The sequence below is a fragment of the Sarcophilus harrisii genome, chromosome 5 (assembly GCF_902635505.1).
Source record: "Sarcophilus harrisii chromosome 5, mSarHar1.11, whole genome shotgun sequence".
Taxonomy (NCBI): domain Eukaryota; kingdom Metazoa; phylum Chordata; class Mammalia; order Dasyuromorphia; family Dasyuridae; genus Sarcophilus; species Sarcophilus harrisii.
Window position 1 is genome coordinate 113,013,292 of NC_045430.1, and position 9,633 is coordinate 113,022,924.

Here is a 9,633-nt window from a genome sequence, read left to right on the forward strand (position 1 = left end):
AATAATTTCATTCAAAAGGATGACAATAATGAGACTACATACCAAAATCTATGGAATGCAGCCAAAACAGTTCTTAGGGGAAATTTTATATCTATAAATAGCTACATGAATAAAATAGAGAAAGAGGAGATCAATAAATTGGGCATGCAATTAAGTACCAAATCTGAAATTCTGAAAATAAAAGGGGAGATGAATAAAATTGAAAGTAAAAAAAAAAAAAAAAAAAAAAAAAACAAGTATTGAACTAATTAATAAAACTAAGAATTGGTTTTGTGAAAAAACCAACAAAATAGATTACTCTTTGGTAAATTTGATTAGAAAAGTGTAAAAATAATCAAATAACCAGTATTAAAATGAAAAGCGTGAATTACCAGCAATGAAAAATAAATTAAAACAATTAATTAGGAGCTACTTTGCCCAATGTATAGGGAAAAAAATCCAACAATCTAACCAAAATAGATTAATATTTACAAAAATATAAATTACCCAAATTAACTGGAAGAAAAAATTACTTAAATTGAACCATTTTAGAAAAAAGAAATTGAAGAAGCCATTAATGAACTCCCTAAGAAAAAAATCTCCTAAACATTTGGAAAAATAACAGTCTCTCATGGATAAGCTGAGCCAATATAATAAAAATGACAATTCTGCTTTAAATGGTCTATTTGTTCAGTACTATACCAATCAAACTGCCAAAAATTATTTTATAGAACTAGAAAAAATCATAACAAATTTCATTTGGAAGAATAAAAACATCAAGAATATCCAGGGAATTAATGGAAAAAATACAAAAGGATAGTGATTTAGCAATACCAATGTGAAATTATTATTACAAAGCAGCAGTCATCAAAATACTTGGTACTGTCTAAGAAACAGTGACAGATCAGTGGAATAGATTAGATATACATGACAAAATAATCAAGCCCTATAGTAACCCAATATTTGATAAACACCCCCTACCTGCATCCTCTGGGATAAGAACTCATTATTTGTCAAAATGTGCTGGGGAAACTGAAAAAATATGTCAGAAACTCAGCATCTCACACTCCATACCAAAACAAGGTCAAAATGGGTACATGATTTGGGCATAAAGGATAACTTAAACACATTAAAAAAAAACAAGAGATAATTTACCTATTAGGTCTTTGGAGAAAGAAGGAATTTATGACCAAAGGAGAGTTGGAGAACATTATGAAAGGCAAAATGGACAACTTTGATGACATTAAATTAAAAAGTTTTTGCACAACCAAAACAAAAAGAAACAAACTTAAATGAGAAGTACACATTTGGGAAAAAAATTTACAGCCAGAATTTCTGATAAAAATTTCTTTTCTAATATATATTAAGAACTGTATCAAATTTATAAGAATACAAGTCATTTCATGACTGGTAAATGGTTAAAAGATATGAACAGACAATTTTCAGATACTGAAATTAAAGCCATCTATCGTCATATGAAAAAATGCTCTATATCACTTTTGATTAGAGAAATGCAAATTAAAACAACTCTGAGGTTCCACCTCAGACCTCTCAGATTGGCTAAGATGACAGGAAAAATTAATGATAAATGTTGGAAGAGATGTGGGAAACCTGGGACACTAATGAATTGTTGGTGGAGTTGTGAAATGATCAAGCCATTCTGGAGAACAATCTGGAATTATGCACAAAGGGTTATAAAACTGTGTATACTCTTTGACTCAGTATTGCCCTTACTGGGACTGTATCCCAAGGAAATAATGAAGGAGGGAAAAGGACCCAGACATGCAAAATATTTGTAGCAGCTTTTTTTGCAATAGCAAATAGTTGAAAAACAAATAGATGCCCATCAATTGGGGCATGACTGAATAAGTTGTGGTATATGAAGGAAATGGTGTTTTATTGTTCTATCAAAAAATGATGAACAAACTGCTTTTAGAAAGACCTGAAAAGATTTACATGAATTGAAGTTGTATGAAACAAGCAGAACAAGGAATACATTGTACCCAATAACAGCAAGAAAGTGTGATGATCACCTGTGAAAGACTTGGTTCTTCTCAATGTTTCAGTGATCCAAAGCAGTCCCAATAGAATTTGGCCCAAAAATGCCATCTGCATCTAGAAAAAGAAACTAAGGAGAATGATTGTAAATCAACGCTTGTTATATTCACTTCTTTTTTCATTTTTTTTTAATCTATCCCATGGTTTTTCACTTTTGTTTTGATTTTTTCTCCCAATATGATTTATAAAGCAATGTGTATTAAAAATAAGTAAATTTACTAAGAAAGAAGATAAAGAAAGAAAAAAAGAAAGAAAAACTTTAGTGGCCAAATGGATTTACAAGTGAATTCTACCAAACATTAAAGAACAATTAATTCCAATACTATTTAAACTAATTGGAAAAAATAGGTGAAGAATGAGACCTTCCAAATTCCTTCTATGACACAAATATGGTATTGATACCTAAACCAGGAAGAACCAAAACAGAGACTTTAATTTACAGATAATTCTCCCTAATGAAATTAATGCGAAAATTTTAAATAAAATATTAGCAAAGAAATTACAGCAACTTATCAGTAGGATAATTTACTGTGACCAAGTGGTATTTATATCACAAATGCAAGGCTGATTAAATATTAAGAAAACAATTACCATAATCAACTATATGAATAGCAAAACTGGCAGAAATCACGATAATCTCAATAAATGCAGAAAAAGCTTTTGACAAAATACAGAACCCATTTCTATTAAAGACACTAGAGAGCACTGGAAGAAAGGAAGTTTTCCTTAAAATAATAAGCACTTATTTATCTAATACCAACAGCAAGCATTATTTGTATTGGAGAGAGGCTGGATGCATTCCCAATAAGATCAGGGGTGAAACAAAGATGTTCATTATCACCATTATTATTCAACATTATGCTAGAACTGTTGGCCTTAGCATTAAAAAAAAAAAGAAAAATAAATTAAAGGAATTAGAATAGGCAATGAGTAAATAAAACTATCACTCTTTGCAAGATGATATGAGGGTATACTTAGAGAATTGTAGTAAATCATCCAAAAACTCACTGGTAACAATTCACAGCTTTAGAAAAGTTGCAGGATATAATATATACCCACACAAATCATTAACATTTTTACATTTTATTGACAAAGCCCATTGGAAAGTGATAAAAAGAGAAATTCCATTTAAAATAAGTTTAGATAACATAAAATATTTAGGTATCTACCTGCCAAGACAAACCCAAGAATTTTAGAAACAAAATTATAAAACACTTCTTATAGAAATAAAGTCAGATCTAAACAATTGGAAAAAAACATCAATTTCTCATAGGTAGATTGAGCTTATATAATAAAAATGACAATTCTGCTTAAATTAGTCTACTTGTTCAGTGCCATACCAATCAAACTGCCAAAACATTACTTTATAGAACTAGAAAAATGTGAAGACCAAGTTAGCACCCTGGATACCTTAGAATCAGCTGGATTCAGGATAAGCAAAAGTCCTTGGTCTTTATTCTTGGTCTTTAGGGGTAGCATTGAAGGGGATGGATGCAGGATCTTCACCACCTCTCCTCTCTTTCTCCCCCACCAAAGTCCCTCTGGCTTGTCTTACTCCACTCCCTTGTCCCTCCTACAATTCTTTGTTTCTTTGTATGGGAAAACATTTTTATATTCAAGGATTCTGATAAAGGTCTCATTTCTAAAATATATAGAGAATTGACTCAAATTTATAATAGTTCAAGCCATTCTCCAATTGATAAATGTGGTCAAAGGATATGAACAGAAAATTTTCAGGTGAAGAAATTGAAATTATTTGTAGTCATATGAAAAGGTGCTCCAAGTCACTATTGATCAAAGAAATGCAAATTAAGACAACTCTGAGATACCACTGCACACCTGTCAGATTGACTAAGATGACAGGAAAAAATAATACTAAATGTTAGAGGGGATGTGAGAAAACTGGGACACTACATTGTTGGTGGAATTGGGAATGGATCTAACCATTCTGGAGAGCAATTTGGAATTATGCTCCAAAAGTTATCAAAGTGTGCATACCCTTTGATTCAGGAGTGTTTCTACTGGGATTATATCCCAAAGATATCTTAAAGGAGTGAAAGGGACCCATATGTGCAAAAATGTTTTTGGCAGCCCTTTTTGTGTTGGCTAGAAACTGGAAATTGAATGATTGACCATCAATTGGAGAATGGCTGAATAAGTTATGGTATGTGAATGTTATAGAATATTATTGTTCTGTAAGAAATGACCAACAGGATGATTTCAGAAAGGTCTGGAGAAACTTACTTGAATTGATGCTAAGTGAAATGAGCAGAACCAGGAGATTATTATACAAGGCAACAACAAGACTATATGATAATCAATTTTCATGGATGTGGTTCTCTTCAACAATGAGATGATTCAAACCAGTTCCACTTGTTCAGCAATGAAGAGAGCCATTTACATCCACAGACAGGACTATGTGAACTGAGTGTGGACCAAAACATAGCATTTTCACTCTTTCTGTTATTGTTTGCTTGCATTTTGTTCTTTTTTCCAGTTTTTTTCTTCCTTTTTGATCTGATTTTTCTTGTGCAGTAAGATAATTATATAAATATGTATACATACATTGGATTTTACATGTATTTTAACATATTTAACATATATTAGACTACCTGACATCTAGGGGAGGAGGTGGAGGAAGAAGGGGAACATTTAGAACAGAAGGTTTTTCAAGAGTCATTGTTGAAAGATTACCCATGCAAATATTTTGTCAATAAAAAGCTATAATATTAAAAAAGAAAATGAATGTAAATCAACATATCTATGTTCACTTTTTCTATCTTTTTTTCCTCTCCTATTGTTTTTCTCCTTTGCTCTAATTTTTCTCTCGCAACATGATTTTATAGCAATGGTCATTAAAAAGATACATTTTTAAAAAAAGTTTTTGAGGGCATTACTTATCTACATATTTATTCTATGTCAATGTGCATCTAAAATTTGTGTATCAAAACCAAAGAAATATAATGAAGAAGATAAAAGTTATTGAAAGCCTATCATAGGATGGATGGAAGGAAATGAGTTTCATCTACTTGTAGAAAATTTAGAAAAAACACAAATTTTCACATATTTAAAGAATGGATGTGTATAATAGGGATTAAACTTTGCTGCTTATTCTCAAAGGGTAAAACTATGATTAATGGGTTAAAGTTGTCAAGAGACAGGTTGTTGGAAAGTCAGAGGCACTATATTAAGAAGCATGAGTTTTATTCATTGGTGATCTTCACAAAGGTATTTGAAATTTAAGAAATGTAATAGATTTCTCTTTGGCTATAGAAAGGATTAGATAAAATCATCAGTGTTTAGAATCAGAGATTTAATGATTCTCTTTGCAATTCTTAAACTCCTAAAAACCATCTGTGAAGCAATGAAATCTGGAGATTGGGCAAAGGTTACAAAGACCATTAGAGTACCTTTCTTAGCATTCAGATATTCTCTACATCTGGGTCTTAGGGAAATCATCCATCATGAAATCCAAGCAATTAGGTCAACTGGAAGAGTGTAAATCACTGTTATTTTTGCCCATCATTTATTTTCTTTTTAAATATCAGAGGATTTCAAGGGTTTTATTTCACTAGTAATTTTGTCAAAATAGATTATTTTTATCATATATTTGCTCAGATTTTTTGAAAGGGTTAAAAATATTAAGGAAATTATATAACTAAAAAGTCATCAACATATGATTATTTAAAAGGATGGCAAAAGAAAACACAAAGTGGTGCAACTAGGTGGCTGAGTGAATAGAGCACCAGTCCTGAAGTCAGGAGGACCTGAGTTCAAATGTGGCCTCAGACACTTAACACTTCTTGGCTGTGTGATCCTGGGCAAGTAACTTAACCCCAATTGCCTTAGGGGAAAAAAAAAAGAAAGAAAAGAAAAGAAACAAAAACATGAAGGAACAAAATCAACCCAAAAATAATGCTGTGGTAACAAAGTAAATTGTTTTAAAAATATGATAATAGGTAATATGATGTCCTAAGTGTAGCTATCAGTCATCACTATGTTATTATGACTTCTAAGTAAGCTAGTCAAACTTCCTGGACCTCACTTTTCTTATAGGTAAAATGAGTGGAACAGATTAGATGGCTTTTCAACCTGTTTCCAGGTTTGAATATATGATCCCATTATCACCAAGCTATTTTCTCTGGTCATTCAATATGTATTTCAGAATATATCTTTATTTGTTTTACTTTAATAAAATTAAGTTGATATTTTAAATAAATACTTCCCTAATAATTTTCTGTGACTGATATTTCAAGAACTAAGCTAGTTCAATTAAACTATTTATTAAAAGCTGTAATCATGATACCTTGTTCAATTTCCCTCCTCATTAAAACATTAGTTATTTTATTGTAAGCTACTTTGGGCAACTGTTGTCCACTGCAAAGAATTTTGGTAAATTTAAGTGTAGGTATTGTTCTTTGGGGAAAATATTATGCTGAGCACTATGCTGAAGTCAAAAGACCACTGCACCCAGAATTATAAATGTTAGATTAAATCTCAATTCTGTCACTTACTGTGTGTCCTTAAATAAGTCAAATAATTTCTAAGCCTTATATTCAACATCTGTAACATGTACATAGTTCTTGCACTGCTTGCCTTTCAGGGCCATACTGTGGATGAACTCAGATAATAAGGGTAAAGTGCTTAATAAATTGTAAAATTATACATAAATGTCAGATGTTTTAAACAGGAACACTGATAGGGCATTGTTGGTAAAAAGGCAATTAATCAAGTAATTAGGAAACGGTGTCTTGAATAGTAGATGGTTTCAGATTTTTGTTGTTGCTGATTTAGTCATGTCCATCTTTTCCTGACTTCATTTGAGATTTTCTTTATAAAGATACTGGAGAAGTTTGACGTTTCTTTTTCTGGCTTATTTTATTGATGAGGAAGCTGAGACAAACAGGGCTAAATAATTTGCTTATTATCTGACTGCTAATAAGTGTCCAAGACGGGGTTTGAACTCATCTTTCTGATGTTTGATTATCTATCCACTGTGCTACCTACCTACCTACCTGTCCCAAACTTGGGTAGATAGAGGTAAACAGATAGATAAATGGATAGATGGAAGAATGGATGGATGGATATTGGTGTATGCTGGGAACACCTCATTCTCAGATAATTGGTTGTTAATTTTTTAATATCAACATTTATACCTAGAAAATCATGCATGCTATGCTTGATTATTTTATTTATTGTGTTGTTGATTAAACTTAAGAATAATTGGAAAATGTTAATAATAAAATTAAACTTAATTTTTCTTTTCTGGAAAGGTGGTCATTAAGCATTTACCAACAGTCCTCTAGATAAATAGATAGATTGATAAATAATTTATTAAATATTTACAATGTGCCAGATCCTGCCCCAAGTTTTTAAAATGAATAACCAATTCCTGGCCTCAGAGAACTTTCTTTATAACACAGAGAAGATATATGTAATAAGAGTGTGTGTGTGTGTGTGTGTGTGTGTGTGTATGTGTGTATTTGTGTGGGGTACATTGAGATGTTTGATTTATAAATAATGGCTGTAAAATGATGTGATCTGGTTTCAGGCAAACTAAGATGAACACTTACCCAATCAGAACCTTAGGTAGTTTTAAAGGCAGAGTCCACTGTTCCTGGTGGTAGAGTTATGGTGAGAAAAAGAAATGAGGATGACATCCAGAATACAGATGGCATGATTACCTTAGAATAATAGTAATAGTACCATAACAAAAATAAAGTATTCCAATGTGGAAAGAGTAACTATACATTATTAAACAAATGTTTATTAAACATCTTCTAATGCATTGTGTTAAGACTCTGAAAAAATCACAAATAAAGGATAGGTCCAGGTTCTCTCAGGGAATTTTCAGTTTGCTGGACAAAATAACAGTGTTCACTCATGACTGCCATCATCACCATGATCATCATCATCATCACTAGCATTTATATAGTACCTACTATATATCAGGTCTGTACCAAATGTTATTCAAATGCTACCTCATTTTTTATTCTCACAAAACCTTAGGAGATAGGTGATTTTAATATCCCCATTTTATACTTGAGGAAACTTAGAGATTCAATGAAGTCACACTAGTTAAGTTTGGATTTGAACTCACTTTTCTGACTACAAAACTCAGTGTTCCAACCACCGTATCACCTTGTTACCACTCAAGTAACTACTTATCCCCATTATTTGTTCAATGCTTTATAAACACATTTTTCACACTTGTCAATTAAAAATTACTATGTCATTGTCTACGTAGATTAACAATTCAGTGGATACTAAAAAAATAAGTTTTTTTTTTAAACACAGGGTAAAAGGAAGCCATATGTTATTATTCTATTTTGCTTGAACTTTGTTAATTCTGCATGTTCAAACAATTATTACAAATGATACAGTGCTTTCTATCATTGTTCATGCCCTCATTGAAAGCTACACTTTCATTGACCCTCCACCTGGGCAATAAATGCTCTAAGTCCTGTTTCACCAGGATGACAACTCACCCATCTGGTAATATGTAAGTTGTGGGTGACAGAGCATTGTTTTTATCCTCAGTAGATAAATGTCTTCATCTAAACGTATCATCAAGACTTCTAATAATGAGCTTGACTTTTTGTTGGAAACGGGGTGGGGGCAGGAAAAGTATGTATAAAACTCAGAAATGAAAATGAATTAAAAATCTACCTGAGTGGAGTAAAGTTAATAATGGAGATACAATCACTGCTGATACCTGTTCTATCTCTAGGCTTAAGAGAGGGTCAGTCTCTTTTGCTGTCAATCTGATATATTTGCCAGGCACTAAAACAAAAGGAAGATTTTAGTTACAATGAAGTGAGTCCTTTGCTCTAGAAATAGGAATTCTGAGATTGGAATACACATATTATAAGGTTGCAAGAAAGGTCCCAAGGTGCAGTATTGTGTATGAAACAGCTTTATGTGGTGGACAGTTTAAGAGAGAGAGAGATTTAGGCTATAATGCCATTTTAAAAATTGAATAAGAAATACCTATTACTTTCCTTTGTATGGCTTTATCCCTTTCTTTGCTTTCTTAGCCAGGAAATTTAACCTACACACATCCACTGGTGATTGTGGCAGGAATACAATTACAAGTTTCCTCACAGCAGTGAGCTCTCAATCCCAGCTGTGCCTTCAGCGGCTTGAGCCAGCTTGATTATGCTAAAGCACCCCTGGATCCTTTCCTCTTTTGTTTCATTCTACCCAGAGTCTTAAAGCTTAAACATTTGACATGCTTGGGCAGTTTCCTCTCTAATTTCACCCAAGCTGACTGTGCAGCGAGTTTAATGCGTAGGTGTAGCCCGCAGGTGCAAATAGCTTCATTAACCTTTTTTTTTTTAGTCCTTTGGCACTGGATAGGTTCCAGGTTCAGATGAATCTATGGTAAGTTTTTAAAAAGTTAAATATTACATATATGGAGACATGCACACATGCTTACATGTATACATGTATATGCATAACATATATATGATATATGCACACAATATAGTATGCTTAATATGAGGGACAAAAGAAGATATTGTATAGAACATTAAGAAAACCTAGTTTGAAGTTCTCTCTGTGACTTCTGTGACTAAGTTACTTAACTTTTAAGTC